At 38.1% G+C, this 11,617-nt stretch overlaps 1 pseudogene; it reads right to left on the bottom strand.

Annotated features, from left to right (window-relative positions):
* Positions 1-449: 449 nt before the first annotated feature.
* LOC143647758 (uncharacterized) lies at positions 450-2,899 on the bottom strand (annotated as a pseudogene).
* Positions 2,900-11,617: the final 8,718 nt, after the last annotated feature.

Below are 11,617 nucleotides of genomic sequence, written 5' to 3'. Positions count from 1 at the left end.
ACTGGCATACAGTTGTTCAAAATATTGTCTTCTAATCCTTTTTTTACCCTGTGGGGTCAGTAGTAATGTCCCCTTTTCATTTCTGATTTTTGTTGTGTCCTCTCTCTCTTTCTTAGTCTAGCTAAATATTTGTCAATTTTTTTTTATGCTGTATGGCGGGGTCATATTTTATTATTTTTCCATGTGAATATCCTGTTATTGCAGCACCATTTTTTGAATTTTTGCTTGTTTGGTTTTTTGTTTGTTTGCTTGTTTTTTTTTTTTTCTTTTTGGAGTGTGTGGGGAGTGCATGGGCTGGAAATTGAACCTTTGTCTCCCGCATGGCAAATAAGAATTCTACCACTGTACTACCCTCCCAGCCCCAGGTTTGTCAAGTTTATTGATCTTTTTAAAGAACCAACTTTTGGTTTTGTTGATTCTCTGGTTTAAAAAAAAATTCTCTATGTCATTTATCTCCACTCTAGTTTTTGTTATTTTCTTTCTTATGCTTCCTTTGGATTAAGTTTGCACTTCTTTTTCTAGGTCCTCTTGTTTTGAAGCTGTCTTTGATTTGAGATCTTTCTCCTTTTAAAATATAAGTATTTAGGCTATAATTTTCTCTCTCCACACTGTCTCTGCTACATCGCTAAGGTTTGGTATGTTGTGTTTTCTTTACTTTTTTTGTTTTTGAAGAGAATCTGAGTTCCAATTTCTCAGAGAATATGGACAAAGGGAAACATGTCCTGTCTGGGCAAATATAAAATATTTCTGTGGCTAACAATCCTGGGCAGGAGATGTAGTTCTAATAACACTGGCTGAATCACAGAGTTCCAATGTCTTCACTGTACCTATCTAAGGAACCAGAACAATCTATTCATTTATAGCATAACAAAATACTTGGTACTTAAATATTTTTTCAATGAATAAATGATTTTCAGTAAGGGAACATGTCTGCATAATCTTTCCCCTTTATGGAGCATAAAGGTAAGAGTGATGTTAATAATATTTAAGTCTTTATAGTACAAGCACTGTGACTGAAGACCCAGGTGGGCTCACATAATTTAACAGGTTCTTTCCTGTAAACCTGTTGGTGAGTGTGAAGGTTGAAGCTCTAGTTGAAAACCTTCTTACACGTGCCACAATGACAGGGCTTCTCTCCAGTCTGGGCTCTGAGATGGATGCAAAGATCCAAGTTCTGGCTGAAGCCCTTCCCACACTCACAGCATTGATAAGACTTCTCTCTACTATGTGTGTACTGATGAATGTGAAGATTTGAACTCTGACCGAAGCTCTTGTTACACTCTCCACATTTACAGGTCCTCTCTCTTGTGTGGACTTGCTAGTGGATATGCAGGTTTGAGTGCTGACTGAAGCTCATCCATACTCCCCACACTGATAGAAGTTCTCTCCAGTGTGAATATATCAATAGATGTGCAGTTTAGAGCTCTGATTAAAGTTCTACCCACACTTGTCAATGTTGTAGGATTTCTTGCCTGTACGGATTGCATGGTGAAAGAGCAGGTTCAAGCTTTTTGTAAAGCCATTTCCATACTAGCTGCATTTGTAGGATTTCTCGCTTGTATGGGCTTCTTGGTAAATGAGGAGACTTGAGCTCCTTGTGAAGCCCTTCCTTCACAAGAAGTAAGGTTTTTCTTCTTTGTGGTCTTTCTGATGAAGTAGTAGTTCTGACCACTGATTTAAGTCCTTACTACACTGACCACATTGAGAGAGTTTCTCTTCAGTGTGGGTTCTCTCCACTGGGTAGACATTTGGGCTAGTGTTAACCATTTTGCCACAATCATTACAGTTGCAGGGGTTCTCATCTATATGAGCTCTCTGATGACTAGAACTGGAAAACCACAATTTCCAACCATAAATTGGTTGGTTATAGTAAAAATTTATGGTTACAGTAAAAATGATCCAAGGACTCCCTTCAACTATCCATTTTGGTAAATTGCCTCACCACTGAACAATGGAGAAACCAGTTATTTTTCATCTGACAGAAGTTTAACTTGAAGGTTCTTTGAACAATGATCCTCCAATATCTCTTTTCTTTCACTGCTTTCTTCACTTACAAGGAGACTTTTGCTTTGCTGAGAATTCTGTGACTCATTCTTACAGAACTTCACCAAAGAAGAGCCTTGGGTGGGCATTTGGCCTGCATCTTTCAAAGACAAATATTCTTCACATTCCATATTTCTGAACTCACAACTTTGAAGAGCCATCATATTATTCTTATTTTTTTTTGAAATATGGTATGCTGCTGCTCCCTACTTGATGCATTGTGTATTCATTATCATTCAACTGGAGATTTCCTATTTCCCCTTGTGATTTCCTCTTTGACCCAGTTGTTTGATTATGTTGTGTAATTTCCACATATCTGACTTTTCTGATTCTTTTTCTGTTCTTGGGGAACAGTATAAATTGGGAAATTTACTGAGACTTGTCTTGTGACCTAACACATGGTCTATCCTGGAGAATGATCCACATGCACTAGAGAAGAATATATATTTTGCTGCTCTTGGTTGAAGTGAGAATTCTATATGTCTGTTAGGTTTAGTTGGTTTAGAATATCACTCAAGTCTTCTATTTCCTTATTAATTGTCTGTCTAGATGTTCTAAACATTATTGAAAGTGGTCTATTAATGTAGAGCACTCTATTTCTCCCTTCTAGCATGTCAATATTTTGGGGGACTCTGCTGTTAGCGGTGTGTGTGTGTATGCTATCATCTTCTTGTTGAATTGACCCCTTTATTAGTATATAATGACCTTGATATTACTATAACTACCCCAGCTTTCTTTTGGTTAATACTTGCATGCATCGTTTTTTTCATGATTTCATTTCCAACCTACTTGCATCTTTGAATTTAAGGTGAGTCTCTTGTAAATTGCATATAGTTGGTTCATGCTTTTTATCCATTCTGCTAATATCTGTCTTTCAACTGGAGACTTAATCCATTTACATTCAAAGTCACTACTGTTAATGCAGGACTTTCTTTGCCATTTGCTATTTTGTCATTGTATGTCTTACACATTCTCTCGACCCTTGTTTCTTCCATTAGTGCCTACTTTCACATTTATTTGATTTTTTTTGTTGTTGTTGTGTTGTACCATTTGACTCTTGTCTTAGTTCTAGGGTGTCCAAGCAAGTACCATGCAATGGACTGGCTTAAACAATGGGAATTTATTAGCTCATGGTTTTGAGGCTAGGGAAGAGCCCAAATCAAGGCATCATCAAGGCAATGCTTTCTTCCCAAAGACTGGTGTTCTGGGACTGGCTGCTAGTGATCTTTGGCTCTTGACTCCTCTTTCACCTGGCAATGCACATGGCAGCCTCTATTGGCATCTCCATTATTTTCTAGTTTCTCCTGAATTTCAGCTTCTGGCTGTTCTCTGCAAATTTCTATTTGTTTGAATTTCATTTCATTTATAAAGAAGCCCAGTAATAAAATTAAGACCCATCGTGATTGAGGTGGGCCACACCTTAACTGATGTAAACCTGATCTAAAGGTCCTTTTTACTGTGTTTACACCAACAGGAATGAGTTAAGTTTAAGAACATGTTTTTTTTTGGGGGGGGGGGAAGGGGGTAGTACATAGAGCTCCAAAACACTGTAAGTTGCTTCTCATGTCTTACTGAATATATTTTTCATGTATTTTACTTGTGGTTATCAGGGTGTGCTGATTTGAAAATATTACATATCCCAGAAAAGCCATGTTTTAATCCTGATTCAATCTTGTGGAGGAAACCATTTGTTTTAATCCTGATTTAATAATGTACATTGGAATCTTTTGATTAGATTATCTCCACAGAGATGTGATGAACCCATTTGTGGGTATTAACTTTTGATTAGATTGAGATCTGACTCCACCCATTCTTGGGGGATCTTGATTAGATTACTGTAATCCTTTTAAAAAGGAAACATCTTGAAGAGAGTCAGAAAAAACAGGACAGAGCCTAGAGAAATGACAGAAGCCTCAGAGCCAACAGAAACTTCACAGCAGTGTTGACACAGATGCAAACAAATGGAGAACAGAGGCACAGATGTTTGGAGATGCTTGAAGCCCAGCAGATATTGATTTGAGAAGTTAAGCAAGCCAGAACCTGGAGAGAACCAAGGAAAGCCAAGAGATGAAAGCCAGCCCTGGAGAAGTAAAGTGAGGAACCTCCACAGGAGCAGGCTGAAAGCAACAGAGCCCAGGAGAATGGACCAGTGTGCCTTCCCAGCTGACAAAGGTGTTGCAGATGTATTGGCCTTCCTTGAATTAAGGTATCTTTCCCTGGATGCCTTATTTTGGATACTTTTACTTCCTTAGAACTGTAAACTTGTAATTTATTAAATTCTCCCTTTTAAAAGCTATTCCAGTTCTGTTGTATTGTGTTCTGCCAGCTTGCAAATGAACACATATGGAGTTAAAATTTAATGCCCAAATCTATAGCAATCATGTTTAGTTTGATACCAACCTAGCCTCAGTTGGAATCATGATCACTGTTTCTATTGACTGCTGTACCATTTTTTGGCACTTGTTACAAATTATATTCTTGTACATTGTATGCACAAAACCATAGATTTATCATTACTTTTTATGCACGTGCATTTTAGTACCTTTAAGAAGTAAGAAATGGAATCAAATACCAAAAAAATGCAATACAATAATACTGGCATTTATAATCACCCTTGTGGTTTACTTTATGAGAGGGTCTTATTAATTTATGCTGCTTTGATCCACTGTCTAGTGTCCTTTCCTTTCAATCTGAATAACTCTTTTTAGCACCGCCTGTGATGAACTGCCTCAGTTTTTGTTTACCTGGGAATGTTGGGAGTATCTCCCTCATTTTTGAAAGAACTCCCTCAGCTTTTGTTATCTGGAATGTTAGGAATATTTCCCACATTTTTGAAATAATATATCACTGGATATAAAATTCTTGGCTGGCAGTTATTTTCTTCAGCACACCTTATTTCAATTCACTGCCCTCTTGCCTCCATGGTTTCTGAAGACAAATCATCACTCAATCTAATGGGGACTTCCTTATCCATAACCTGTTACTCTTCTCTTGCAGCTTTCACAATTCTCTCCTTGTCCTTAGCATTGTGCCATGTGATTTATGTGTGTCTGGGCATGGCTTTCTTTGAGTTGATCTTGTTTGGGGTCATTTGGCTTCTTGAATGTGTGTATTCATGACTTTCATTAAAATTGGAAAGTTCTCTGTCATTATTTCTTTGAATATTCCTTTTGCCTCTTTCTCTCTTCATCTGAGACTCCCACAATGCATATATTGGTATGTGTGCTAGTTTGAAGCTATTATGTACCCCAGAAAAATCATGTCCTTTAATCTTCATTCAGTATTGCTGGGTGGATCTTTCTGATTGTTTCCATGCAGATGTGACCCACACAATTGTGGGTTTAACTTTTGATTAGATGTTTTCCATGGAGATGTGTCTCCACCTATTCAAAGTGGGGTTGCTTACTGGAGTCCTTTAAGAGGGAACCATTTAGGGAAAAACTTTAGAGCTTCCAGAGCTTTCAGAGCCCACACAGCCAGAGACCGTTGGAGATGAAGAAACAAAATGCTCCTAGGGAAGCCACTGAATTAGCAAGGAGAGAAAGCTAGCAGATGTCACCATGTGCCTTTCCAGCTGAGAGCGAAACCACAAACATCATCGACCTCCCTGAATTAAGGTATCTTTCCCTAGATGCCTTGGTTTGGACATTTTTATAGCCTTGTCTTAATGTGGACATTTTCACAGCCTTAGAACTGTAAACTTGCAACTTAATAAATTCCCTTTTTAAAAGCCATTCTATTTCTGGTATATTGATGCCACTCTACAGGTCTCCTATCTTTTTTTTTTGCTCTTTTTAATTATTTTTTTCTTTCTGCTCCTCAGCTGAAATCATTTCAATTGCCTTGTCTATGAGATCACTGATTCTTTCTTTTTCTACCTTCAATCTGCTGTTAAAACCCTCTAGGGAATTCTTTTTTTGAGTTAGTTTATTCAACTGCAATATTTCAATTTGGTTCATATGGAGAATTTCAGAGAGTCTCATATTGTACTTTCAATGTTTTCTTATATCCTTTAGTTCTTTCTCCATGATTTCTTTTGTTTCCTTGGGCCCATTAAGGATCACTTTTCAGAAATCTTTTTCTAGTAAGTCCAAAGATCTGGTCCTTTTCTTTGATGGTTTCTGAATTTTTATCTTATTTCAGATAAGATGGGTCATCAATTCCTGTTTCTTGGTCTTATAATCTTTTGTTGCACACTCAACATTTTAATATTTTAAAGTGTTAATTTGGGATTTAGTTCCTGAGCTGTCTGGGAAACTTAACTTGTTCTTTAAGTTTGTATCCAGATAATCATATGATAAAGATTTTCTTGAATGAAAATCTTTCATTCGGGAGCTAGTCAAAACAAAGAAACCAAGCAAAAAAGCACCTTTCAAATTGGTTTGGACTGGCTGGTCCTTCAGGACTTAGTTCTCATATCAAGATCAGCTTGATGCAAATTTGAAGTGCAGGGTCCCCTCTATCTTATCTGAGCTTATATGGAGTTGCAGAACCTGCTTCTTTTCCTGGGCTTGTACTTTCTAGTGGCCTTAGAATTCCCCTATTTACAGTTTTCGGGAGTTTGAATGAAAGGCTCCTCAACTCCCTCTTAAATAGACATTACCTCCTCCTGAGTGTTCTCCTGTGTGACTTAATTCAAGTAATCCTTTGACCCAGGCAACTTTGACTTAATTATTTTTTATGCTGCTTTAACGTTGGCAATGTGTTTCTCTGCCTTCAGGACAAATTCTTTGAGGGCAAACCCAAGACAAGTTTCCTACTTCTGTTTTTCACACTTCTTCCTGATACAATGGCACTGATAGAAGGTACGTCATTATGTGTGAAGTATCTGCTCCCTTTGGAACAAGGCCAGGGACCTCCAATCAGAGCACATGCTGGCTCCACCCTGCATTGTGGAGGGGCAGGAGAGGGATTGGCAAGGGTTCCAGAAGCTTCTTCCATGGCTTTTGAAGCTGCATTTTATTGATTCAGCTCTTGCCCAGTTAATGCAGCCCTTTGTTTTCCATAGTTTTGAGGAAGATTACTGTCTTTCAGATCCTTCTGCCACTTTTGCTCGAGTGGGGTTAGAACAATGATGGAGGCTGCTGAGATTTTTACAGGTATTGTGTTGAATCTGTAGATAGCTTTGGGTAATTGTGACATCTTAATAATATTAATTATTCTTATCTGTGAACATGGGCTATCTTGACATTTATTTAAGTCTTCTTTTATTTTCAGCAATATTTTATAGTTTTCAGTGTATGCCATTCATCTCCTTAATTAAATTTATTATTAGACATGTTATTCTTTTTTGAGTTATTGTGAATGGGATTTTTTTTAAATTTCCATTTTAGAATATTCTTGGTGGTATATAGAAACACAACTGATTTTTGTATGTTAATCTTGTACCTGCTACTTTGCTGAATTTATGAGTTCTAGTAGTTTCCTTGTGGAACTCTTTGGGATCTTCTATATAAAGGATCATGTCATCTGTGAATAAAAATATTTTATTTCCTCCTGTCCAGTTTGGATGCCTTTTATTTCTTTTTCATGCTGAATTGCCCTGGCAAGGACTTCCAGTGTAATGCTGAATAGCAGTGGTGAAAGTAAGCATCCTCGTTTTGTTCCTGATCTCAGGGGGGATGGCTTTCAGTCTTTCATCAATGGGTATTAGGTTCATTGTGGGTTTTTCATATATGTCTTTAACATGTTGAGGAAGTTACCTTCATAATCATATTTTTCTGAGTGTTTTTATCATAAAACATTGGATTTTGTCAAAAACCTTTCCTGCATCAATTGACATGATGTGGGTTTTTTTTTTTACCCCTTCATTGTATTAATGTAGTATATAACATGGATTGTTTTTTTTTTAATTTGAACCATATTTGCTTTCCTGAGATAAATCTCACTTAATGATGATCTATAATTCAATATTCTGGTGTATTCAATTTGCTAGTATTTTATGGAGTTTTTTTTTATTATTACCTATTTTCATAAGGGGAATTGGCCTATAGTTTTATTTTCTTGTGGTTTCTTTATCTGACTTTGATATTAGGATAATGGCTTCATGAAATTAATTAGGGAGAGTTCCTGCCTCTTCAATTTTTTTTTGCATGGGCAGGCATCGGGAATCAAACCTGGGTCTCCGGCATGGGAGGTGAGAACTCTGCCTGCTGAGCCACCATGGCATGCCCCCTCTTCAATTTTTTGAAAAAGCTTGAGAAGATTGGCATTAATTCTTCTTTGAACGTTTAATAGAATTAACCACTGAAGCCATCTGGTCCTAGACTCTTCTTTGTTGGGAGGTTTTTGATCACTGGATCAATCTCTTGTTATTGGTCTGCTAGGAACCTCTATTTCTAGGTTTGTTGCATGCTGCTGGAAACTTGTCCATTTTCTCTAGATGATTTCATGTGTCAGTATACAACTTTTCATAATATTCTCTTATAAGCCTTTTAATTTTAGTGGGATCAGTTGTAATAACCCTCCTTTCATTTTGGATTTGAGTTATTTATGTAATCTCTCATATCTTTTTATGTCCTAGGCTGGAAAATCATGCAGTGTCACTCTGTTGCATTCTATTCATCAAAGAAGTTAGAGAGGCCCTCCAGATTTAAATGGAGGGGCTGGGGAGGAAACAGACACCATCTCTTAAAGGGAGCATAACATTGTTTTGAAAGAATATGAGACCAGAACCATCACAGTGGCTATTTGGAAAACAATGTGTCATATAGCACAACCTATGTTTTTTCCTCAAATAATTTGTTCCCTTGAGAGAGAGATTGGTGCTCATGCTGGTCTGAATCTGTGGTGGACGCCAGAAAAGCCATGCCCTTTGATCCTCATTCAATATTGCTGGGTGGGAGTATTTTGATTGTTTCCATGAAGATGTGACCCACCCAGCTGTGGGTGGTAACTTTTGATTAGATGATTTCCATGGAGGTGTGTCTCTACCCACTGATGGTGGAGTTGCTTGCTGGAATCCTTTAAAACAGGAAACATTTTGGAGAGAGTCCCTTTTGGTAGAGCCACATGAACGTCAGCAGACGCCTCCATGTTCACCATGTGCCCTTCCAGCTGAGAAATGTTGAATATCGTTGGCTTCTTGAACCAAGTTATCTTTCCCCGGATGCCTTAAATTGGACATTTCTATAGACTTGTTTTGATTAGGACATTTTCTCGGCCTTAGAACTGTAAACTAGCAACTTATTAAATTCCCCTTGTTAAAAGCCATTCTGTTTCTGGTATGTTACATTCTGGCAGCTAGCAAACTAAAATAGTGCTAGTCAAATAAAAATATTTTTATGCACTTTTCACTGTAAACTCAAATACAGCTTTTTTCCTAGTATATACAAACAACAGTATCATAGCCTTTAAAAGGCCTTTTCTTTCATTTATTTCCCTCCCCATTATTTTCATTTTACATGATCTTATCTTTTTGTTTACTGTGTTAGAAACATAGCTTTTAAAATAAAAAACAATCTTTTCCTTAAAAGGATACTCCTACAAACAGTTGCACTTTCTAAAAGTCCTTTGATAATTTGTTTTAAGCCTCTAAGAAAATGTACATTGCCTTGGAAAAATATACATATACGTAGGTTTGTGTGTGTGTGTCTGTGTGTATGTATATATATTTTCTTTAAAGAAGAGGCTGATACAAGGAAAATGGCCCAGCAAATTGTAATCATTCCCCATCCTTGGCTAGTTGTTCCTGCCTCAAAGTCCACATTTTTCAACATGAATCATTTTACATAACCTAATTTCAATATGATATATAATATTTGGGCCAGTTGGCCAATATCATCTACTTTAATCATTATGTTTAATTCTCAGATATTTAGACAACTGTAAAACCTAATACCTTACATGTAGATTTTAAAGTATTTATATTACGAAAAACTTCATGAGATGGTGAGGTTGCCTACAAGCCAGGGTACACGCAGCCCCTCTGTGATGATGTAGTATGAGCATCTGTGAGGAAACCAAGGGAAGCTGTGAACTCTACTGATGCAGAGACTGTGTGACTGTCTGTGAGACCTCAATGGCTCTTATCCATCCATGATTACTGGTTAGGTAGTTGTTGGAATTTGGAAAGCCTCAGCCTGATCAGTGGCCTGTGTAACCACTGCCACAAGCTGCTTTCCACTCTGGCCCCCACATGGTGCGTGTCATGCATTGCACAACTCCAGGAGATACCATGTTCTTTAGAGTCATCCCGGGCCAATTTTCTGGCAGAAAGCAGTGCTGTCTCTGCAGGTATGAGGTGCCCGTACTCTCTGGGAGATTGGCCTGGAGTATATTGTTGGGGATTAGGCCTGCCTCTTCTGTTCTCTATGTGATTACCCTGTGTCTCAAGATATATATGTCTAAACTGTGGGTAACAATGATAACCTTCTTAAAGGAAACTAGGTAAAAGTGCTTTAAGGCTGTAAAATGCCATGCAAATATAAAGTGGTATTACTTCCTGCATCCTGATGTTTTATCTCAGATAAGACTCAATTTAATTCTTGGAGAAATACTTCTAGATGGTGGGAAAAGCTTATCAGAGGTGGTGGGGTTGGCACATGAAAAGGTGGTGTTGCTCTCCTCAGGCATTAAAGATCCCTCTTCCCTGTTGCTGTGGATGGTGATGAACATTTAGCAAGAGCCTGCTGTATATCAGGTCCCTTGTGGGAGGAGGGTGGGATGGCCCAGACCAAAGTAAAAGCCCCCAGAGAGTTATAAGCACAGTTGGCCCTCCATGTAGGCAGAAGTGATGCCTGTGATCCCTTCAATGCATACTGGCTTCTTTCTTCTAAGGATGAACAAGGCTACTTGCTATAGGGAGTGAGCAACTTGCTGTCCCTTCATTGATTGATCCTGATTAGATATCTACACATTGCAACTCCCCAAGCAAACACTGGTGGTGGGGTTGGGGTTAGGATGACCAAAGATGGATTTAGTTTCCTTTGGAGTGTACTTCAATTTGGTAACATTTCTCAAAATTTATGGTAAAGAATCTTTCTTTCTGAACCCTATTTTTAAATCCATCTTTCTTTTACCTAGAAGGGTGAGGGAGGCCATATCTCTTCTCCAGATGATACACAACCATTGCCCCTTCTGCAGCAGCCACACTTTCAAGATAGGGCTTTTCTTTGAATTCAGGAGCCTGAGCAGATGAAGATATGTGAGTACAGAGCATGGCCACATAGATTTCCTGAATTAATAATGATGTTTAATGCTAGCGTCACATTAGGGTTCTTATTCTTTTCTTTGGGACCATAGACAGCTGACTGAGTTTCCTTTTTTCTATTTTTCTTTGACTTAATGACTCTTCCTCTTTATTTTCTGGGTGTGGCTTTGCTTTTCTTCCTGGAATGGGAAACAGAAATGGTTCAGATGAGCGATGGAGAGGACCAGTTTTGAACTACAACTCTCTGATGATAGCATGTAGAGAACAGCTGAGCTTTGGGTTTCTTTGTTCATGTTCCTGTGAATGTGGCCACATGTGGTTGTGGCCATCCAGTAGCTTTGCATGGTATGTGTGACAGAACCCTACCAGGGGCAGAAAGTCACACATTTTAAGTTCCTTAACATGCTGAGTGATTTGTACCAA

This window comes from Tamandua tetradactyla, chromosome 10 (assembly GCF_023851605.1).
Source record: "Tamandua tetradactyla isolate mTamTet1 chromosome 10, mTamTet1.pri, whole genome shotgun sequence".
Classification (NCBI taxonomy): Eukaryota; Metazoa; Chordata; class Mammalia; order Pilosa; family Myrmecophagidae; genus Tamandua; species Tamandua tetradactyla.
Note: the sequence above shows the minus strand (reverse complement) of the source record. Positions and strands in the feature narration are given on the sequence as shown.